The 23,685-nt window shown below is 53.7% G+C and overlaps 1 protein-coding gene and 1 long non-coding RNA gene across 51 annotated transcripts in view; one reads left to right on the top strand and one right to left on the bottom strand.

The window, feature by feature from the left end:
• LOC130522885 (receptor-type tyrosine-protein phosphatase delta) overlaps nucleotides 1-7,976 on the bottom strand; it is a 185,191-nt gene extending 177,215 nt beyond the window's left edge. For 40 of the 50 annotated variants that reach the window (XM_057027696.1, XM_057027713.1, XM_057027703.1 and 37 more), the window contains exons 1-3: nucleotides 7,829-7,976; nucleotides 7,553-7,665; nucleotides 7,411-7,448 (exon numbers count right to left, since the gene is read on the bottom strand). The gene's annotated coding sequence lies outside the window, so the exon portion shown is untranslated. The remainder of the gene's footprint in view (nucleotides 1-7,410; nucleotides 7,449-7,552; nucleotides 7,666-7,828) is intronic. The other 10 variants (XM_057027727.1, XM_057027742.1, XM_057027729.1 and 7 more) reach the window with 2 other exon arrangements.
• The window catches only part of LOC130522892 (uncharacterized), a 130,613-nt gene that overhangs the window by 98,743 nt on the left and 8,185 nt on the right, over nucleotides 1-23,685 (top strand). The window lies entirely within an intron of this gene.

Genomic DNA, 23,685 nt, shown 5'->3' with positions numbered 1-23,685 from the left:
TGCATGTATTATTGCGCCGCTGCGTTCCAGCGGGAGCGTCTTCGGTATTTTAATCTCTCCACTGTAAACACAGCTGATGCTAATCACAGCGCAATAAGAAAGCTAGCTTCTTGTCCAAATGGCCGCTGAAGCCAACCAGGAACTGGAGTCGTGACTTGACGCGCCGTCTTTGTTTCACAATTCCATCGTCCAACTCTGAAATGATTAAACGACCCGGAGCGCTGGCCCTGACCTTAGCGTCGTTTAGCTTAGCTTTGATGTTTTTGAGGGACAGTTTGTCTCTCCGCTGCAATAAAAAGTGCGTTTCCGCCTGGAACGCCGACAGACTTTAATTTATTCCCGCTTTGTGCATTTGCATCCTTTTGTCATCCTGAAGGTCTCTGGGCAAACGGAGCGGAATTCTAAACCGGATCGGCTTTAATTGTTTCTGGAGGATGGAAACACTCTTGGCCCCTATTAGCTCTGTAACAAAAAGTGTTCTCCATCAATAACCTTGTTTATGAAGACGAGCGGCGGCGGAGCCTTGCTCTCCGCCTGGTCCTTGATTACAGCGTCTGACAGACAACAGAGGACAGCTGGAGTCCTGCTGGACCCCTCTCCCAGGGGGGACACACTTGGCCCTTCCACTGAGAAAAGGCCACTAATGGAATTGGAGGGTTTGTTCTCCAGTCCAGCCGGGCCAAACGGTGTTCCGGGTCACTCCGGGTGCAGCCGTGTTTACAGCAGCTGCTACTGGAGCCACACATGAAGGGAAGGCTTTCCGGACCTCGGATGGGGCTCCTTTGACCCGCCCGTCACGGCCCCCCCTCGCTTCCAGAGCTCGTAAACATCTTTGGACGGTTCATAAAACATTCATTAGCTCGTAAAGGTGAGGCGGGGGCAGCCGCGGTTGAAGCCGGATGCTAATTCACTTCCTGCTTTCCTTGGAATTCTGACGGCAGAGAGCAGAACCCACCTCAACGCCTCCGTTTAGAGCCCCCCCCCCCCCGACTGGAGGCAATCGCAGCGTGTATGACGCATTAGCGTCTCCTAATGTGACCGTTAAATGAGCATGAGGAAAATTATCCCAGCGCGTGGGAGCAAACAGGCTCAACGATTCTGTTTAGCTACGTAATTTTCAATTACGAGCCGGGAAAAAAAAAAAAAAACGGCCTTAGATGAAAGGCTGGCTTCACGCCGCATGTTGCAATAAGTAAAGAACTGGATCGCACTTCCCGCCGGAGCAGTTAGAGCAACCCGGAATGTTTTTAGGTTGGGAAAAGCGTCTCAGGAAATTAGGAATAATTAGTCTGACGTCGTGAGTTTCGTCTGGGTCGACAGGAGTTGCGTTCGGGAGCTAATTCAGAGGCGCTCTCAGACAATGCGATCCATATCTTTACCCCAACGGGTCCCTTAGCGCGCTAATTCAGCTCAAACCCTGCGCGAGATTAATCGCAGGCAGCGGCCAGATGTGATAAAACGGCAAAAAAAGTCGCTCCCATCGGCCACCGGCACAAAGGCTCGTTTGTACGACACCCGGGGGGCCACCATGGCCACCGTTGTTAGGGCTCCATCAGATCCTGTAGCCGCCTTGGCTATAATTAGCCGGAGGAGCATCGTAATTCACTCTGCAGCAATCAATTACCAGATAAGCTACTTGCTAGTTGCTGACTCTACATGGAATTATTCCATGTAAGGTGGTGTTAAGGCGCAAAGAGGCGCCCGCGGCTAATGCTATTTACCGCCCTCCGTTTGTGTGTTTCCTGTTGCCCAAACTTGACTTTTCCTGTTTTTGTCTGAGCTGAGACACACGATTCCAACATGTATGTGTTAGCTAGGCTAAAAGAAAGGCGATAACAATGTTGCTAACCGGTCCGAGACGTGCCAAAACTTCCTCAATGTTTTCTCCCTGTGCTATCCTTAGCAGTCCCCCCCAAGTTAGCTTAAGAATGCTAAGATTTGTTGTCGCGCTGCTTCACAGTTAGCTAACGGGGACTGGGCGGTGATTTGCGTACGTGGCAGCAGTGCTTGACAAGAGGAGAGAACTTTCCACAAAATGGGAAACTCTGTTGTCAAAAAGGAGCTCAAACGAGTCCAAAACACCCGGAAAATCCAGACTCGCGCCGCCTGACTTTGTCGGTCGACTTTGTGAGACAAACACAAAATGTCCCTTTAAGGAAAGAAGATGACAAACGATTGTGATGTTCAAAGGCACAAAAACAATCCTGCATTCAGTCCACGCGACTCCTCGTTTTGGGGGGGGGGGTCCACGTCCACATCCGCGGATAAAGGAAAGGGAAAAAGATCCGCCGCAAAGCCGTAAAACACAATTCATCTTGTGGCGGCCGCCGCTAGCAGCGTGTAATCGCAATGACACACTGGTGTAATCCATTTAAAACACTTTGGCTCGGGCCTCGGATTCCCTCCGCAGGCTCGTGTCGCCGTCTTCCTTTCAGATCCGATTCTCCGGCTGCCTGCGAGTAAACGCCGCATCGGCTCCCGGTTATAGGTTAGGAAATAGCAGCACCGCTCGGTGAAAGATGCTAACCTGCCTGTCTTCAGTGATAAAGAGCTAGCCTGGTGGCTTCTTTACGGACACGAGATCCAGAACCCCCCCGAGTGTCTTCGGAAGGGTGGAGATCCCAGCTGCGCTAGGCAACGAGCTGGGAATAATGGTGTCACTGGAGCACGGAATCTCATTGAGGCTTCAGCAAACATTAGCTCACAGGGAGCCGCGGCAACGTTGTCTGGAGGGGAAGTCGGGCTGAGCTATTCCTCTCGCAGGAAGTCGCCTTTTTAAGAGGGAAAACCGGAGGGTGACCAGCGGTTCCCACCTAAAGGCGGAATGGGAAGGGAAGGGTGTGAGCAGATGTGGATCCGGTGGATTATCTCCGCACCTATCAAAGCGGAGCTAATGGTGTCGGGCACGTGTGCTCACCAGACGGGAGGGAACAAGTATCCCGTCAGTTACCGGCGACTCGGGAAGCCGCAGCGTTCCGCGGCTTCTCCCAGAACCGCTCTTATCTCGCAGGCAATAATGTAAACTCCTCTCTGCCGGCGTATCGCGTTCCCCGAGCCAACAGTTCAATCTCCCCTTCCTCGCCCACTTCTCTCCCAGCAGCAGATGCCATTATTCCCCCCCCCCCCCCCCCCCACACGTCTAATTCTCCTCCTCCTCTGTTCCGGGGCCTCTGGATGGATCGGCGCTCCGCCGCTCCTCCACCGCGCCTCCTCAGACGGGGAGATTGATCTGTCTGCAGGACGCCTCTGACCTTTGGTATGATCCGATAACGGACACGGGGCCCTAACCGAATTAGACGTTCTCGGGGGGGTGGGGGGGGCATTAGGAGTAAGATGAGGTGTTTCCCCTTCTCCTGTAGCGGACCTCCGCCTCCTTTTTCCGTGGCGGTTTGGAGCCGCCGTCGATCTCCTGCCCGACCCCATCAGACGCCTGGGGGAGGATAAAAGATGTGTTTCCAGATTGCACTTTGCCTAAAGGCTGTTTGGGCCGGATTTAATTTTCACCTCCCATCGATCTCCCCCTGCCCCCCCCCCCCCCAACGCCGTCGCTGGCGTATTTGTGTGCAGGCGAGCTGCGGACTGCTGCCTGTCAGGAGGCCGTACGTCTTCCTTAAAGTATCTGGGCGGAGGGAATGATGGAGAGCGCCTCTTTCACGTTCATCTCTCCTCCTTCCCGGTGGTTCCGTAAATCCTCCACCTCACGGAATCAGCAGAATGGAAACTGTATTTACGTCTCGGCTCCGTCCGCAAGTGGACGACTGGACAATTTTGCAGATCTGAGCCGCTATCTTTCACTTCCTGGGTGTGGATCGACTCTCCCGAAAGAGAATTCCGAATGACCTCCTTTAAAGGAAGCAGCTCGGCAAACTCCAAACTCCAGACAGCGGATTTTTTAACGGAACCTCTGAAGTAAATCATCAGCCGTCTGGAGTCGCTTCTACCGCGGTTACCTTCGTGTTAGCGTTGTGGCGGTTAGCCTAAAGATGATGGCAACGCTAATTATTAGCTGCAGCAACCGAAGTGTTGACGCTAGCGCCGTGTTGACGCTAACGGCCAGGTTTTTCCTCGGATCTCTGGTGGCAGAGACGGTCGTGGTTTTTGGTGGCGGCGTTAACGATCCCGCCTGTTTTTGTGTCGGCGAGCTAATGGGCTGCGTTTTTAAACGAAACGCGCGTAATCTTGCGTCTTTTTCGCCTTCTACCTGTTTCAGTGTCATAAAACCCAGCGTGGCGCCGAGCTCGAGTGGATTTTACTGGCAGCCCGGAGAAAAAAGGCAGGAGTGACGAGGCAGACGGAGGGAAGAAAAGCTTTTGACAGATCTCAGCTGTCTTTTGTTGGAGTGCGCTGGAGCGAAAAACAAAGAGAGGAAGAGGAGGGTGAGAGGCTGCGGTGGGCTTCAAAGTGGGCGACGGCGCTGCAACAGGGCGGAAACACGCCAGCGCGCACGTCAACAACCAGGCCTGGGATCGGCCGGCGAAACCGCGGTGGCCGTTCTGCTCAAAGATGGGTTAACGTGGAGCGATGCCTCACTCGCCCCTCCCTGCCCGTCGTGCATCAACCCTCTCCAGAACGGCTCTGTGCCGGGAACCGATCCCTCCCAAAACCCTCATTGATATTCTCCCATGATGCCGAGGGATCTGCAGAGCGCCCGCAGCCAAACTTTGCGCAGGGCTGGGTGGTAGACGGGTGGGTGCCGTGTCGGGGGACGTTAGCGGGATTACAGGGAGAGAAAGGAGTCCTGGTGGGTTCTTTTCCGCTCAGGAAAATGGAGGAAGAGCGTTGGGAATCGACCCGAGGACACTTGCAGGTTGTCTCGTGTCTCCCTGCCGCGGAGCCTCGGTGCCTGTCTGGGCTTTGAGTTATTCATTGAGAGGGCGATCAAAACGTGTCGTCTTACGCGCTGATCAATGACGAGGCCTCTGGGCCCGCAGCCGCGCGGCGGCGTGCTCGCCGTGCCCGCCGCCGCCCCGCGGTCGGCCCAGTCGTCTCCGGAGAGCGACTCCAAAGCTTTTACAGAATCCACAATATCTGAGTTAAAGGTTCCAAACTGTTTTTTGGAAACACTGGAGTCAACCGCTGTTCTCGTGGAGGACGTGAGTCCTCGGGACGAGCCCTGGGTTCTGATCCGACCATAAGGTGCGGTTCCGTTTTGGTTTTTGTAAAGCGCGACATGATTCCAATTTGTTTGGAACTGTGATTTGAGCGACGGGGGCCTGATCCATCAAGCGTTCCGAGGGAGTCCTCCCCTCTGTTGGGAGCGTCGGTGTGCAGGAGAGGCTTTCAGGAACGTCAAAAGAACCTGTTCAGGATCCAGATTTTCAGAAGGGCTCCATCAGCGCTAGCATGGAGCATCCCCCCACCACCTCACCCCCCGTCCCAGCGGACGCCGAGGCCCCACGTGCTCCTTTCAGAACCTGTTCTGGACAGGAAATGCGCAATCTGGTACAGCAGGCGAGGAAAAGGTCGGAAGATCATGCTGCTATTTGCTCTTTAAGTCGGCGGTCGGTGATTATTCGGCGCCACAGAGGACGCCCCCGCCTCCAACGTATCGTGAAACCAGCCTGGACTCAGTAGAAGCCCTGATACACATTAGTCCAACAGGGACCATAGAGGAAGAAGCTCCTCCAGGAGGCGGAGTCTGATCTGGCCGCCGCCCCCTGTCCTGGAAGTCCGTCCTAACTGGAGACCTGGAACTGGAGCGACCTCCGCTCTCATCCCTGGTGTGTGTGTGTGTTCCTGTAGCCCCCTCACACACTCACGGGGGATCGATTGTACCTGCGGCCCGTCCCCGTGCGAGGAGCCGGCGCTCCCACCCCAGGATGGTGTTTTTGTGGTGTGAGGAGAAAGATGAAAACTGGAAATGCGTCAGCCTGCACAAAATGAGGGCCGCCTCAGCAAAGAGCATTAAGATGTGGATAAATAAATAAAACATTGCCACCATGAGAGGAGAGCCAATGTGACAGCAGGCTTTTTATTTATTTTATTACCCCCCCCCCCTTTCTCGTTGGCAGGCTCCGCTTATTTTGGGATGAATCACATTTTCCCGAGGAGGGAAAAGAGCCTGCGTCAGGTGTATCTAATCATCTGACAGCGCATCATCGTTATAAAAGCACCCGGGGGGGGGGGCCCGCCGGCTCGCCTCGGCCGGCCGCCGCCGCGTCCTGGCGGCGAAGACGCGGGGACAATGCGGAGGCTCGCCTGGTGACAGATGGGCGGGAGTTTTCTCTCCGCTCATCCTGCAGAATTCCATTAGCAGAAGAACTAATTCAGCGTCTGACCAGTGCCTGTCAGCGGCGGGGACGGCGTCCCGCCCCGATGACGTCACGGGCGGCGTGATGGGAGCGGCCTGGACCTGCGTTCACACCTGTCCAGGCCGCAGGTCGGCGTGGACGGCCTTCAGCGGGACAGGCCGTCCTCCCCGCTGCTTCCTGCTCAATTCCCATCTGGCGGTGACGGATGCGGGCCTGGCGAGCGGCCCGACGCCCGTCACACGTCGACTGTGACGGCTGGGGGCGGGTCCCACCTGCGAGGACACGCTCTCAGCTGCAGGTTGAGGTGGAAGCCCCGGAAGGACCTTCTCACCTCACCAGCGATGAGCCAGCGGGACTTTTCCTACATCGGACTCAAACCCGGGATCAGGCGGTGACGTGAAACAGACAACAAGTCCTGATGTAACTGATTGTCTCAGCCTGCATGAGCTGTCCTTGGCCTGGTTTCCTCCTCTCTCTCTCTCTCTCACACACACACACACACACACACACACACACACACACACACTCAGAGGTCACTGTCTGGCCTTTTTGGCATCTTTATCTACTCGCCTGTGCCACGTTGCCGCTAATTGGCGTTGCTTGACTCACTTGTCAGCCTGACAAACGTGAAGAAAAGGGTGGAATAAATCCTTGGGGGGGGGGGGGGGGGCTGTCAGTCACGAGTCAAATCTGCCATCAAAGCCTGTCAGCCAACAGCAGCTTAGTCACATCCCACCTGACGTCCCATCACCTGAGTCTGCGCAGCCATCCACACCAGTGCAGCCCAAACTTTCCCCGCACGACCGCAGCTGACGCGCCGCGCGGAGCCCGTGCGTGCCTGCGCCTCGGCGAGGTGTCAGCGAGAGGGGCTGAGCACCGCCTGGAGGTCTGGGCGGGGTGTTTGAGGGCCGCTCCGAAACATCAACGGCCGTGAACCCAAAACGCGTCCCGCAAGCGTCAATCCGCGGGCGCAAGCGCGGCGCGCCGGACGCGCCGCTTCTCTTCGCCGCGGCTCCAGGACGTGCAAAAACACGCGCCCCCTCCCCGGGCACCGACCCACACACTGGCACGGCCGCGCAACTTGGAGCAAACGCCATGAAAAGATGGGAACACATCGCGGAACGAGCAGATGCAGCGAGGAAAGAAAAAGTCTACTTACTATGAGCGCAGGCGGCAGCGCGCAAAAAACCCCGGTAACTGCAATCAAAATAGAGGAATTGACAATGAGAGCAACGCTTTCATCCGCGGACACAGTCGGGTTTGTGCGTGAGAAGGACCCACTCATCGGGATGTCCACTTACCGGAGCGGTCGGGATAAATTCCTTAGGAAATTCCAGAGGAGTCCCTTCTTTCTTCCCTCCAAGTCAGAAAACAGCGACGCTTTTCTTATTCCAAAAACAGGCCCCAGCTTCAACTGAAAGAGAGAAGACAGCCACAAGAAATTCCATTAGAACCGCGGGTCCAGTAACCCTCCAGCACCAACCCCAAAAAAAAAGTGCTGAAATGTGATGAGCGCGCAGCAAAGAGGGGAAAAGGCAGCTTAGAGAGGGAGGGAGAGTCGGACGGACGGACGGTACCTGCTCTCTTCACCACTGGCGCCAAAGACACCGAGAGCGGCACCAAACTGAGAGAGCGCAGCCTTTCCTTTTTTTCCCTGGGAAAACGCAGCCTCGGCAGTGCTGTCAGGCTGTGGCAGGACGCACACGCACGCACACGCACGGAGGAGGAGAGAGGAAGAGGCAGGGATGCTGCGCTCCGAGCTGCAGTTCGCGGCCCCGCCGCTTGGCGGCCAGAATAAGATTAATTCAGAATAAGATTCCCCCGAAACAACGAGATTATCTCCACTGATTTGGAATATTTTCTACTTCCTCATTCATTTTCTGTATTAAATATTCCAGATCGAATCGGACATTTCAGAACACGTTTAATCTGGATTATATCCAGACTACATTAGCAGCTGCCCCTGAGCCACTCTGGAGGATAAAAATAATTTCAGGAATCTTCGTATGAGATTAATGGTTCTTTAGGAAACATCAGCGAGGACACGGGCGGCAGAATTAACTTTCCATTCGAATGCAGCAGTAATCCCAGATTACATCCATGTTTTGTGGAGATCTAGGAGAGAATTCCAGGTTTCGCGCCACCAGTTAATTTCCTGAGGAGCGGCCGGTCGGCGTCCAGGTGTTCTGTCATCGTTAGCGGCGTTAGCGGCGTTAGCGGCTAGCGGGGGTCGAGTGAGGCAGGCAAAAGGAGAGGAGAGGGGAATCTGGAGGTTTGGAGTGGAGACATCAGGGTGTCTGAGTGTTCACATGGCTGGGGGGGTGGGGGGGGGGACTGGGGGGTGGGGGGGGACTGGGTGGGGGGGGGGGGCAGGCTGCTGATCAGAGCAGAACCAGGAGGAGCAAAACAGGCGGGAAAAACTAAAAATACAGGCGACAGAACTCGATCCGAAACCTCCGGCCGTAGTTGTGGGTTTGGAGGCCTCCTTCCTGATCGGAGTAACCTGCCCCCCCCCCCACCCCCACCCCCCCACTCCACGCCCCTCCTCCAGTCCCATTTGTAAACGCAGACAGCGCGTTGTGTTGTGCGTGCGCATGATTTATAGTTCATGTATTAATCATATCGCTTGCTTTAAGTAATTGTGCGGCATGAATATTTCATCGGAGTTCATTAAGGATGATCCAGGGTGTGAGACGGCGGGAACGCCGCGGCCGGGACGGAATGTCAGGCTGCTTCTTTTCTGGAATTTCCTGTTTTTTGGAAGTTTGGCTCAAGTCCCCTGGACAGAGATAAGAAGTACGGAGGGACTTGATCTGGGACTCATAAGCCGTTCAAGGATTTTCGCAGAAAACAGCAGTGGCTTGTGGGAAAAGGCCGCGTGGGCGCCAGAGTTTCGAGAAAACGTTCCATCGGGGCAGCGGAGAAACATCTGTCCTGGAAGTGAGCCGGCCTGGAAGATCACGTGGTGGTGCTCAATCATGGCGAGACCACGACCCACAAGAACTCGTTGAGCTTAATCAAGTGATTTTAAACGTTTGGGTTCGGAAGTCCGGACGGCGGACGTCTCCTCCCTCTCAGATGGAATTTTAACTCCAAGCTGCATTCGTTTCATCTGCTGCTGAAAGAACAATATGTGGGTCAACGCGCCCGAAGAAGGAGAGCAACCGCGCTAGCATCGGGGGTGCTCGGGAGGACTTCCAAAGGTCTTTGTTGTTAGCGCGCTCTGGTAGCTCGCTTTGTGTCCCCCCCCCGCGTGTTTATTTTGGTTGCCCCCTGAAGAACATGGTGAACAACCGATGAAATCGGAATATTTATTATTCCAGTGAAGCGGGTTTTTGTAAAAGACTCTCTGATATTCGCCGCAGCAGCAGCGCTCATAAATCAGCAGGGCGCCGTTACACCAGTTTATGTGGAACAAAGATGGTTCTTTTAGTCCGGGTCCGTTCTTTCCGCTGGACTGCAGAGATGCATTCAGGTCCAGTTCCTGCGGGACCTCCATGTTCATCAGGGGCCGATGACCCGTTCGAACTCCGAGGTGTCCTGAAGCACGTGGGCTGCATGCTAACGCCGCTAGGTCTCCTGGTGGGGCTGGTTTTATAGCGTGACCCCTCCTCGGTTCTGCAGTCTGGACCCTGATCCCTCCAGTCAGCGGGGTTAGGAACCCGAAAACTGTGACTCAACCCACGAGGAGCTGGCTGGACCGCTGTCGCTACTGTGCCCTTTAAGCTAACTTACGCATGCATGAGGGAGGCTGAAAAAAATGGGCCCGGTTTCGGCTTCGTGCTGGGTTGAAACGGCACCGGAGTGACATCATTCTGTCCCCGTTTTGCCTCCTCTCGCAGCTCTGAAATGGATTTGTTCTGTCTGGCGCGGTTTAGCTCAACGTGTAAACATGGTCCAGCCAGAAGATTAGAACCATGTTCCTGATCTCGTGCGGGTCCGACACGTCAGGGAACGGATGGATCCCAGCCGTGATTGTGTCACATCCCATCATTCTCAACCGGGTCGTAATCCCAGAGGTCTGTGGGCCACCAGGCTCTCCAGCGGGTTCCTGCGCCTCGGCAGCGTTCGTGGTTTGGCAGACGACGGCGGCCCTCGTTTATCAACCCGGGCCGGTCTTACGAAACGGCTCCCGAGTGATTCATTATGGGCTGGCGCCGCACTCGCACGGACCTGGCCTCGCGACCCGGCTCCGCATAAACGTCTCCGTGTTTCAGAAACCTGAACCGCGGTCACGATTCAGAGTCGGCCGATGACACGCGTAACGGTACGCTAACGCTAACCCCGCAGCCATCCAGCGCGCGTCTCGCCCGCCGCTCCGTTCTAGCGCCTGCTTTGTTGACGGAACCTTTGAATCCATCGTACAAGGTCGGGCTCTCGATCCTCAAGAGCTGCGTTATGAAAGCGCTCTTGACCTTTTGTTGCCGCGTTGTGTGCAACTCATTACCCGAGCGTCTTTTCTCTTCAGAAGCGTTGCCGCCGATGCTGCTGCTTCTTAACAAATCACACTCAGGTCTCCTTTTAAGCGATCCGAGCTCGAGCGATTCGGTTCATTCGCTGGAAACTAGCATCAAATCAGGCTAGCAGAAGCCCACCGTAGCCGCGGCGCCGGAGTCATGATTTCAATATCTGCGCGATCCGCCGAGGATGAGCGAAATGGGATTTGTTTATTGCTTCGACGCGGCGCGAGTTCCAGCTAGAATATATAGCTGGCGTCCCTCCAAGTAAAGCAACATAAATAAAATTGAGTGGGTGACTTCGGCTCTTTATATCTGATATCCAGAAGCCAGGTGATATTTATGAGTCATGGGATTATTCTAGGAGGCCGGAATTACTTGCTCGCTCCGCTCCCGCCCGTCATAAGAGGCGCCGTTTGCCGACTGAACTGCTCTTTAGTGCCTCTTGTGATCGCCGCTGGATTATGGGATAAAGGAGATTTGCATATTTCCTTTGTTCCCGGGAATCAGACCGTTTTTAATACGCCACTTAGCGCCGAGCTCTGTGGGAAGCAGAGTGACGGCGCGACGATACTGGTTTTCATCTTTGAATGGGCAGATATCGGCTGGCGCCGGCGTCGCCTCAGGTGGGGAACGCCAGCGATCAATCGGCAACAAGGGTGGAAAAGCAAGTCCGACAGGGAGGAGGAGGAAGACGGCTGAGTTCCAGCGCTAATGTCGGCGCTAATGTCAGCACACGTGTCACAGTTGTTGCGGGCGGGGGCCATAAATGTTGGGTTAGCTCTCTGGGCTAAAGTCAGGTTTGTTAGCAATTACGGCTCCACTTCCGAAACGCCCCGACGCTTTAAAATCCCTCACTTAGCAAATGAGATGGGAACTGGAACATAGTTTGAATGGAAGACTGCACAAACGCTCCCTAATTAAAGCGCCGCCGTCTTTGTTGCTGTCACACGGTGGCGTTTAATCTCCGAGGCCGCCTCCCGTCGTCGTTACGGCTCCTCGGATGAGCTCATCGTTTGGATGCGACAGAGAAGGAAAAAAGGAAAAAAAACAATTTCCAGTTTTTTGGAATTCAGATGTGAGAAAACACTCTGGGAGCCAAAACCCCAAACAGACGAAACCGGGAGTCGCACGATGTCCGTCCATATTTTAGGAACCGGAAGGGCTTGTTTCCTGATCGAAGATCGGAGCGTTCCTGACAGAGCTCTTCCGTCATTCCCTGCTCAGCCTCACGCCGGTTGTTTTGTCGGGTTTAGGAGAAACATATGTTCGGTGGGAGGTTCTCCGACGCCTCTGTGCTTCTCTCGGCGCTGAAGGTGACACAATGACACAGCTTTCCTCTCCAGCGAGCTTCCTCGGCTCTTCTAATGTTCCGAGCTGATCGGAGGGTTACGGAACCCGAGACGACTGGGGAGGTTCTCATGGCGTTTAGCTCGGTGCACCCGCTGATCTGAGAATTCTCTCCAATTGGACATTCAGTGGGAAAAATCCGGCGGGTTTCCAGAGCTCCTCGGCGTTCCGCAGCCTCTGAAGCTCCTTTTCCTGATCTGGAACAGGTCACCGGCTCCTGTGTTCACCTTATCCAGGCTGATTCATGTTCTGCAGGCTGGTGCGAATATGCTAGCAGTGACGTGAGAACGTTCCCTCAAAACAAGCCGAACTGACCCTCCCAATCTTTGGCTTTGAGTCTCCTGTCGCTCTGGAACGTCGTCATCCACCCGAGGTGGAAAAGTGTCGCATTCACCCTCTTTGGAGGAAACAGGAAGTCACTATTTAGCTGGGACCAGCCACACGCACCAGCTGCAGGTTAGCTACCAGCGCAGCTTCAACAAGGGCTCCCTTTTACTGCCCGGAAGCAGGAAACTCCTTTCTTTGATTCTTTGATGAAATGATTATTCCCACCATAACCATGTAAAGGTCTATGGTGGACCAGCTCTAGACAGTTGTGGCGTTAGCGACAGTTGCCTTCATTGTTTTCTATTGACAGCAACGATGCTTTCATTTCCTTCCTTCCTTCAGCTGCCCACTTTTCCTCCCCTCCAACCTCTGAACCGGCTGCAGTGTCGTTACCAATAAACACCTGCGCCTTTTATACCTTCCAGTTTAGCTAGCCACAAATTAGCTTCGCCCTTAATTCTGGACCAACACTGTCCGTCAACTTCCCTTCCCAGTTAACGCCTGCGAGGGCTCCGGCGAGAAATGCTGTAATCGGCCGGCGTAGCGCCGATATTTTCAGGATACGTAGATGACAAACTAGCGTTGCTGGAGCGGCGTATGCCACAGAGGTCGTCCAGCCCAGCTGGAGGCGGTCTAATAAATTGCCTGTCGGACCCTCTCGTGTGGTGGTGGCAGATGGTCCGTAAACCGCGTGGAAGCGGCGGCTTTTCCCACTGCTTGTGCGGCACTTTTCACCTCCTTCAAAATAAAAGTGTCCGCTTGTCGTCGTTTAAGGGATGGACCCTCGGAAAACCCGTCTTTTCTGTTGGAGGTTGAAGGAAACGGACGTAATCTATTTCTTCCCCGGTGCTTCCTGGCGTCCCGTTGACGGGAGGTATCATCAAGGCCGGTGAAATATCGGTACAATATGCTGATAATGCCCGACGGGAAGGCGGAATCAATTCAAAAGGAAAGAGAGGGAAAGACGATCCAGAGCTGAATTTGTGTGTCAATAAACTACAGAGTTTGGAGGCTTAATAATTCAGAGGTTCCTCAGAGAAGCTCCACGGTTTCCAGGAAGAGCGTTAGCTTCTGGGGCTAAATTCAAACGTCTGATTGTCCAGTAAATCCAGAGCTGCCTCATTGCCTCCAGGATCCTGCCGTTCATTCCTCATTTTCCACGATGACCCGTTCGGCCATTCCTAAATGCTTCCAACTCCCATCTGTAACCATCGGAGAAGCGGCGCTCTCGTATCACGAGAAACTGGGCGCGAACAACTTTGATTGACGCGCCGTCTCTGGCTTAAAGGTAGTGCGGGGATTCGCTTTAATAAAAGGAGCTTATTGCTTTTCGTAATACGCTTTATTATTCCTGGAAGGCAGAGGAGGGAACCCCGGGGTTGCTGCGTTTACCGGAGTTTTTTATGTGTGGACGGCCCAGCACACAACCACGCAAACACACAACCGCACAACCACCGGCGAATGTGGAAAGTTTATTTCCAAACAGGGCGAGTTCAGAGGAAGTTCTCACGTCGGCATTTTCACGTCACGTTTCCCTCCCGCTGTTTTGCATTTAAAGACACAAACGGAACGTTCTGACGAGCCCTCCTCAGGGCCGACGGGGAGTCGGCAAACAAACCGCCTTCCTCAACGTGGTTCTTTTTTTATGAAGGCGTCCCGCGGCAACAGCAATTACGCTCGGCGGATATTACCCGTTTACCGTTATTACTCGGGGATTGTCGGGAGAACAGCTGGAGGCTGGAGCGACCGCTAACCCGCTCGCTGCTCCCATTGAGTGAACGTGATACACGACGCACGTTTTCTTCGCTAGTTCACGTTCTCTTCAGCCGACGGATCGTCCGCTAGCGCAGGAAGGGAACGGTATCTTGGTGGTTGGCGGCTGTACGGCTGCTCCTCGAACCCAAAGTCCGACCGTCAACTGACCATAAAAGGTGCCGAAATACAGAATCGATGATCACAGCTGCCGCGGCGTCAAAAGTTCTGAGCGTCTTTGGAATGTTCAGTGTCAATATTCCCGTTTTTGAAGTTCTTGTGAAGAGTTGAGGCGTTAAGATCTCGCTCTCTCCGCTGTTTGTCTCTCTTTTCAAACATTTACTCTTCTGGGCCGACTTTCTGATGTGTGAACTGAATTATAGATTTCTAATTTCATCTCCACTGGAGGCCGGCGGCCGTCGGTGAATAGCATGGATATTTTATCACAAACCAGAAAGTAAATAAAAACACAATAGCCCCGGGGTCCGGCGGAAGATCGCACTCTTTGAGCGGATAAATGGAGGGAATTTCCGACAGAACCCAAGTTCTCGTCATTTCCTCCGGGGTCGGTCCAAAAATAAGCTAGTAAAATACAAATATTAGGTCGGCGGTACGAACTGCTCCCGACAGCTTTCACCGGAGCAAATTTAGCAGCGTCCGACCAGACAAAGTGCTGCCACGTAGGTGCTGAGGCTTAAATAATCGCCTTACCTGGTCTCCCCGGGGGGGGCGGTCTGCTCGAGGCAGCCAGTAGGCGGAGCTTTGTTTTACACGGGCTGGAGGTCCTCGGGGAGAAGGTTTCCTCGGTGTTTATAGGCTGTTTTACTCATTTATTTGCCTTCCAAAAGCCACTTCATGGGTTGTTAGCGAGTCCGCGCCACAGTATCGGCTGTGTATGAAAACACGCATTAGCATACTAATATTTGGAGATGATATGGTCGGTCGTGCATAATTACGATTCCGAGGGGCTTTCGTAATGAGACGGAAAAGCGGGACGGGGGGAGGAAAAGGGTGAATTGGTGAGAGACGCGGCAAACAGAGGAAAGCATGAAAGGATCCAGATGCCGCCGCGTGAGGCGGCTAATGAGAGAGCGATCGGCGCTCGCTCCAGATTGCGGTTCATTTGTAAAGGGTTTAATTGAATCACGCTGGCGCTTGTTTACAGGAAGTCGTCAAACCGCCGCTGACGAGAGGGGAGTTGGTTCTGGCTCCCACAGCCTGCGTAGGTTCTCTCCAACTTCTCCAGTTTCCTCCCACAATCCAAAAACGTGCATGTTAGCGTTAGCTATCGTCTTACCTAATCAGCAGTGGGGTTTGTGTCTAAGAATGCCTCGGCACCATCGTGAGCTTCGGGGTTTTTTAGCTGACAGGAATAGAGTTCCTCGGAATCTCGGTTTCTGAGATCCACTTCCTGCCTCCTACCATCTCCTGAGCGGTGCAGGTGCAGCATCCAGTATTTCCAGTCAGAGAAGCGGTGTGGGAGGATCAGATACCATCAGGGAGCACATCTGAGAATTCATGTGCAAATGTTCCGACAGTGAAGGAAGCATTCTTCTCCAGCAGAAACGACAGAGGTGTATTTTTAGGCGTGCTAGCACGTCCTGGAACGGGCGCCGAGGAGAACAATAGCTCGCAGACAGGAACTCTCCGGCCACTTCTCACCCCGGCTCATCAGTTATTGATGCTTTGTCAAAGTTGTTTGTGGTTCATCCAGATGGAAAATTTCCTCCGGCTTCGCCCGGGAAACACAAGAATTTTTTGCTGGCACACAGCAGAGCCTTTGGCCTCTGTGACCGAAAAGCTAGCCCCCGGCTTCCTTAGCATCTCGGACTAGCCCTGACCCCGTGAACCCGAGTGTGTGACTCGGGAACATCTGCTGGTTTTGATGCATAGCTAATAAAGCAAACAGTCACTTTATTAAGCACAAGCTTATGCCGCTAATGCTCCCCAAGGAAGAATTTGCCGGTGCGGGTATTAGCATAAATTAGAGACAAGTAGCTATTCGCCAATTTGCAGGTGCTGTAAAATTTGCTCTCCGTCTAATTCACGGTCGTTACATAAGTTGTGCCTCGGCGAGCGATGTCGCTGGTGAGGTGCTAGCGCCAGAAAATGGCCTGATGAATCCTCAGGAGCTATTCTGAAATGCTAATCTGCTTTATTCTGGAAGTAAGTAGACCGGTGATTCCGGGACAGAGAGGACAAATAAACTGGATTCGGTGGGACAGTGAAGGAGGACTCATCTGCAGTTTGTCCATTAGCATTTTGAAGAGAAGCCACGTTAGCGCAGCAAGACGACTTCGATCCCCGCCGAGGCAAAAGGAGTTCAGCGGCGCGGTTACGCAACAGCGTTGCATGGTAATGAGGTTTTTTTGTCTCCGCTGGGAATTAGAGAAATAAACTCGCATCAAGACAAAAACAGGGCTGCTCGGGGTCACCACGGCCCGCGTACTCCTGCCAAAACAATAGATTCCTCTACATCCTTACCGTCTTTTTGGTATAGCTAAATGCTTGTTTACGGCAGAACGCTCGGCTTTGCTCCGTCAAAGTCAGACGTCCTCGACCTCTGTTCTCTCCCGGCGTAGGAACGAGTTTATTTTAATGCTTCCCTATATTATTGATTAAGTAATCCGCTGCGGAGCGCAGCTCTCCGTTTCCAGCAGCTCACGGAATCGCGCGTCTTAATAGATCCCTCTGGGAATAGCACGAGCTGAACTGTCAGACACAATGTCAGGCTGCGATTGGCCCGCACAAATGAGCCGAGCATGTGCGCCCGGGTGCACGTCGCTGCGGGTCGGCGGAGGTGGGAGGTGCAGCGAGAGAGAAGGAGCGACTGGGGAAGGAGTGGGAGGGAGAACAGGAGATTCCAGAGGTTGATGAGGCGCGTATTCGCAGAGCAAAGGCCCGACCCCGGGGCCGCGAGCCGCGATGTCTCTGACGGCCATGTTGCCTCTTTCAGCCGGCTTCCTCGTTTCGGCTTTCATTGGAGAAAACCTGGCAATGTTCGCGGCTAACCTGGGGCTAGCTGCCAGCAGCGCGAGCCTCCTCCGAACTCTGCAAACACCCAGTTCTTATACAGACCTCCTATACGGGTCGGTCACCATGGTAACGCGTTGCTTGTCCGAAAAGACTCAATGCGTGCTACTCGTTCCTGTGCTGAAACTGTCCGTTTCTGGAAGACGTGCGCGATACATCAAAGCGGAGCAATGCATCACCGTGGAAACGGACGCGGTTGTGCTTCAAGGAAAGGAGCCAGATTAGCCAAACAAGAGTGTTTTAATGTTGAAGGGTGGTCGTCATGGCGGGTGTGGAAACGTGTCCAACGTGTTGACTGGAAATGAGGAGGAGGCTTCCGCCGAGAATCCAGAGGCTTGAACACATCTGGATTCGGAGCTCGACCCGCGTTTGCACCCACGAGGTCCCAGTTAAAGGGACTGGATTCAGAGCCAACCCCGGTCCTCCTCCTGCTTCCTCTGAGCAGGGATGCATTTGGGTTTGGTGCTGTTTCGTTCCTCTGGCAGCGATTCTGTGGTTTGGATATAAAAAAGAGCCGGAAAGATCCTGGAAACGCTCCGTTCCCCTGTGCTTGATTAATCCCAGCTGTGAGATGAGTGGATTTTGCTAACGCTAACGCTAATACGGGATGTTTGTTTGTCGACATTATTGCAGTAAATATTACTGGAGGTCTAAATGTGTTTATATTGCAGGCTAATTAACCGCGTGCGTCCGTTTCCGCAGGCGGGAGTCTCGTTTGTCACCGATGAGGCTCCTCATCGAATAAAAAGTCCAGGTTTGGTGGTTTTGGTGTGACGTAAGTCGGAGGAAACTTTGGCGTTCAGCCCGAGGCTGGTTTTACCTTCGGCTCTCTGCCCGCCAGCGGTCTACCGACGCTAGCTAGCACCTAGCACCGACTTACTCTGCTGGAAATATTCACTCATTTAATTCAAAGCTGTCAAACTTGAGTAAATATTGACGTTTTGTCCGGCGGCCATCTTGGACCTGTCCATCTGTCTTTAGCTGGGGTTTAATTGCAGTTTGACCTCCGTGCGACCTCCCAGCGGTTAGAACGTGTCGTAAATCTGCGGCGCTGCTGTTGTGTGAGTCACGGCGCAGCGTGATTAGACCTAATATTAGAATTTATGGTTCACATCGGGGACACTGGTCGAGTTCACGCCGTTAATACTTTATTTTCCAGCGACTGACGGACACGAGCTGGACTCCTTCAAATGAGTCTCGTGGGCAAAAACCTTCTTTTTTTTTTAAACTGGCTGTAAAATATGCATCAACGTGGAGCTAACCCCGCACGAAATTACCGCTCGCAAAATTAAACTGCTGCTGTTTTGGCTAATCGGGGCTGGCGTGACAAAACAAAGACGTCATCGTCCCCCTCCGATGTCGAGACGGGTTTTCCGGTTGGGAGAGTTTTCGTTTTACTCCTAACGAGGTCGGGCAGCGTTTGCGTGGAGACGTTGGAGCGCACGCGTACCGTTGATGGGAGTTTACAGGAAGTTGCAGATTATTGAAAGGAGAGCCTGGATGAGAAAGGGTGCTAGCATCATCGGGAAACAGAAATTAGCGTAGCAACATTTGCACGATTAACTGTCCTTCGTCCTCCAAAGAAAAAGCTGCTGTTTGCGCAGGCGGTGAGGCGCCATCGGCCGCCATCTTTGGTTAGTTTTGAAACACAAACTGAATTATTCTCGCACGCGTCATTTGTGTTAGCATTTAGCAAACGGCTACAGGACCTGTGAGCAGCTCCGTTCCACTTGCTAAACCACAGGAATGTGGGTTTTCTGTTTAATTCTGTGTAAATTCGTTAGCGTGTGGTACGATTTCCTCTGTCGCACCGCTGATTCTGCCCCTCGCTGTGCAAATGACACAATTAGGGGCTGTGGTTTGTGCCCAGTGTAGCTGTTATAAATATATATTAGAAAAATAGGATTTTTTTTCCCAGGGAGCGCCGTTCACACGCTCATTAATGCACAAAAACAACAACATCCTGCGTGTCCTACATAAACACACCAGGGGAAACGCACCAGAAAGGGGGGAAAAGTTCCAGCAAAGAAGCAAATGATAGTTTTTAATATTAAAAAAAAAAGTTTTTACGTCTTTTCACGCTGAGAAGGAAACATGGAGTCGAAGGTTCCACAGTTCGGCGGAAGCGTGCGTGCACGTGTGTGTCTGTGCGTGTGTGAGCACCCAAACCTGCATCCAGGTTGATTTGGGTCAGGGGTGAGAGGTCAAAGGTCAGGGTTCGAATGGGCTGGCTATAGGTGTTATAGGTTCTCACAGCCGCCTCCTCCCAAACCGCCTTTCCAGTCCGACCAGTCGCCGGTGTTTTTGTTGGGGAAACTCGTCCCGAGCCGCCGCGAACCTTCCGGTCTCTCCTGTCCCAGAGCCGCGTCGCCCTTCGCTTATTAATGCGCCGCAGCAGAGCAGACCGAGCAGCACTCTCCGTGATTCCGGCGCCAGGCCTCCGCTGACACGCCGGCAGAATGTCACGTCGGAAATCAGAGGCAACAATTTCGGCAAAATCGCGGCGCCGGCGGGGAGTCACGATCCGCCGCCGGCCCTAAAAGGGGATGTGACCCGCAAATCGTCTGGGTACCTTGCGGAGCGGCTGCCGCTATTGCGCGGCGCTCACCCGTGAAAACCGCTGTCTTCCCTCCGGCTTGTTGGCGGCTGAAATGGGTCGTGGGTTGTCAGGTTTGCTGTGACGCCGGGAACGTCTGAGCCGCATCCGCACGGCGAGCGGGAGACAGCTCCGCTCTGCACATGAATGGGCTTCCTCCCTCGTTGTCGGTCACCCCGTCACACCGCCGATTACGGGCGGAATCACGAGGGGACGGCTGTCAGGCGGAAAAGCACGTAAAGGAATATTGAGACGTCAGGAGATGAAGGAGAAATGAACACCGGAAGAACCACCGATCGCTTCAGTTGTGGCAGAACCCTCGAGCGAGGCCCCCCCCCCCCCCCCCCGCGCCGTAGCCACGTCGGCTAACAGCCACGCGGCCGAGCGGATTTGGAGGTCGAGTACTAACTCGCCAATAATCAAAGCCAGGGCGGATCGATGCTGTTGAGCACGTCAAGAGCGAGCCCACCTCGTGGAGGGCGAAGGTGCGACGCCGAAATCGACTGCCGCGAGCCCCCGGTCATCGGGGTCGAGCGGCGGGAGAGAACAAACAGTGTGAAGAGACAACAAATGTTAGCGCGGCTAAACAAAAAACAACGGTTGTTCCTCTCTCTTATGGTAAAAGCTCAAACTGAGTCGCTAGCTTTAGCTAAGCTATGTGATAAGAGCCTTCTGAACGCGGTGACCCGGACAATCCCCCGTCCGTTCTTTTTATTTCCTGTCCCATCGGACTGTGGCCAGAAGCAAATAATCACCCTCACCGTATCCCGACCAGGAGATGTGAGGTTGCGCTCGGGGTCATCATCCCCCACTGGAAAGTTAATCTTACACCAATTAGTTCCAGCCCAGAGGGTCATGATGGCTACCGTGCTATGAAATGCTATGGGAGCGCCCCTCCACACACACACACGCACACACACACACACACACACACACACACACTCCAGGGGTTGCGGTATTGATCCAGCTATCACTCTCCTTTAGCTGGAGCGTAGAGTCTGGCCGTATTACCAAGGTTGTTACTCGGCTCCTGTAATTGTTGCGTCGATATCATGTCAGTGTTTTTGTTGCTTTACGTTTGGCGGCCGCACTTTTATCGGGTTTTAACTGTTTCTGTGGTCACTGAGCGCCGACGATTCCTGCGTAAACGTCTCCAGGAGCGGACCAGCGTTCCCAATATGGGATCAGCTGACCTTGGTGCTCTGCTCCAGTCAGGCGAGGTTTCAGGAAGATCTATCGTATTTTGATCGTAGCTAACGTTGTTTGCTCTGAGCTAGGCCCCAACCCGACCAGCGCCTGATCTAATTAGCGCCGATGGGCAGGTTTAAGGTGGCGGTTTAGGTGGAGGCAGATCCGTCTCCTCAGGTTACCTGAGTGATTTGTCCTCTTTCGTCACGCTTCCGTGTTTATCCTGCTCCGGATTTCAGCTGCGTCCGAGCCCTCACTCTTACACTTCCTCCTCCTCATCTTCATCAGGTTGGCGTGACTCGACCACAGAGGAGCGTGTGACAGGAAGTAGATCAGGACTAGTGACACACCTTTCTCCTGGTCTACCTCTGACATCATTGCTCCGGAGAGCGCGGTGGTCAGGAGGGAAGCTCTTGGCTCCCTTCACGTGGGAACTTTTCCTCGGCCAACTCTGTGCTCTACCTGTGGAAACAAATTTACCGGAGAGCTCTTCCAGAACTGGGGCTGCTGCTGTCAGAAACCTGAAAATCCGCCTTTTTTTTCCCGTCCCATTTTCTGTAAAGTGGAAGCTGCTCCCGCAGCCTGATTCAGGGAACGCTCGACTCTGAGGACGCTGAACTCGGAGGCCCCTGTAGACACGGAGATGTGGATTCCTCATGCTCGGCTGGAGGATTTGGCTGTTTTCTCCCGCCTTGGCACGTTCATCCGCTCGCTTTTAGCATGCCGGCTAACGCTGCTGCGCCTCCCAGAGGAGAGCGACTCGCTGGGTTTCCAACGCTCACCTTTAGATAATTGACATTTTGGTTTATTTCCCACTTGTTGCAGATGAAAATGAAGCAACGTGCGACACGAACAGGCTCCTCTGACTGTCAGCGGGGCCTTTTAAAAATGTATCCGTTGCTGCTCCATTTTTAGTCAGTACAGGGATGAAGCGTGTAAGAAGAATACACGAGTACACGATTAATACTTTAAAAAGGCTTTAGCTGCACGTCTCCGGTGGCAGTGGAGTACAGGCGCACCACGGATGAGTCAGAACTTTAAAATAACACTTCTCATCGGTGACTTTGCCTCCTGCTGTGGAGAGTTTGCAGGTGGAGAACTTGAGCTGCAGGAAGGTAAAAGGATCCACTCAGAGGGCTGCTGCCCTACTGGTGTCAGCACGAGGCCAGTCGGGGGGGGGCTTTATAGAGACCAGTACAACCAGTGTGTTCATCCTCTGGCCCAAACCACCATTTTGTGCCTCAAGCTATGGGGATAAGCTCAATGCTAACAAATAGAGGCTAACAGAAGGTCGTTTCCCTGCTTCATCAGATGTGTAAATAAACTCTTCCTCATCCTCCTCCTCCTCCAACCCCCCCGGGACTTCTGGCCTGTAATTGAAATGGTGGCAGCCTCCCTGAGCCCGGCCACGCCACCTCCTCCCGCGTACACAAATGGGTTGTTAAATGGACATCGAGCAAACGTTTGAGTTGATTTTCGCCGCCCGCGATCCGTCAGGCTCAACATTCGTCAGCGCGCTTATCGATTTAGCAATACAGGCGAGATTGGTCGGGGCAAGGAAGCCCTGAACCACGCCGCAAATCAAGGGTTCGGCCAGCGGCGCGGGAGTGAATCATGAGGAAATGCAACGCTAGCTGTAACGCACTGTGAAGAGGATGATGACACCAACAGCAAACACTCAACTTTGTTCGCCTAAAAGCTACCATAGCAAGTTTTACCTTCCAGCGAATCGGTGGCGGAGCCGCTCGGCGATGTTACCGATCTGTTGGGGGAGGAAGTAACTTTACCGTCCCGACTGGGTGGAACATCCTGTGCCCGGGATCCATTAGCACAGCTAATGCTAACCCGATTAACAGCTCAATCGGGCAAATACAACCAGTATCACGGTGGTGACGCATCACCGCCTCCCCGAGGAACGCCCGCCAATCACAGGCTCGGATCGTTGTCGTATTCCGCAGCGACGGTGAACTTTTTTCCGCCAGAACAAATGAAATATAATTTGTATTTCTGTCTTGTCAGTTGAGGACGACGGGAATAATCATCTTTCATGTTATTGTGAAGCGGCGTCTGTAGTCGTGCTCATGGGTTCCAAATGAGAATGCATCTTTTTTGTTCCTAATTGGGTTGAGTTCCTTTTGAACCCTTCGCTGTGCTGCAGGCAGAACCTTCTCTGGATATTTTCAAATTGAAAGAGACGCGCTACAAAGAGCAGGCGCACACCTACGCACGCTCTCGCACGCACACGGGCGCGCCAGCGCAGGCGGGGAGCGGCTGCCGGAAGAGTTTGACTTTTTGTTGTCAGACTTTGCAGACGGAGACGCGTCAACATGACAGGTGTCTCCGTGGCGCCCTCTCAGATCACCGCAGCTCCTCACTTCCTCTCTTTTCCCCCTTCATTGCTGACATCAGGATCTAGAAATACGCTTCAACGGCGGCTCTGCGCCTTCGAGTACAAACTTTGGGAAAGTATAAACGCCACAATTAGCGTCCAGGAAGCTACGCTAGCTCCTGCTGGGCCGTGCGACCAGCTGAGCGGCAACAGAAGAACCGGCGTACATGCCGTAAACGCGTCGCCCCGCCGTCGCCTCTCAAGGATTTTAAAATCAGGTTATTGATTCCGCCACCGCTGTTCCGTGCTGACGGGTAAGTGGCAGATTCACGAGGGCACCGATGGGTGAAGGCCGTCCTCGGAGTTTCAGCCGGGAAGCCGGCGAACACCGCCTCACGCTCC

Source organism: Takifugu flavidus, chromosome 3, assembly GCF_003711565.1.
Source record: "Takifugu flavidus isolate HTHZ2018 chromosome 3, ASM371156v2, whole genome shotgun sequence".
Classification (NCBI taxonomy): Eukaryota; Metazoa; Chordata; class Actinopteri; order Tetraodontiformes; family Tetraodontidae; genus Takifugu; species Takifugu flavidus.
The sequence above is the reverse complement of the archived record's forward strand: the minus strand, read 5'-3'. Positions and strand labels throughout refer to the sequence as shown.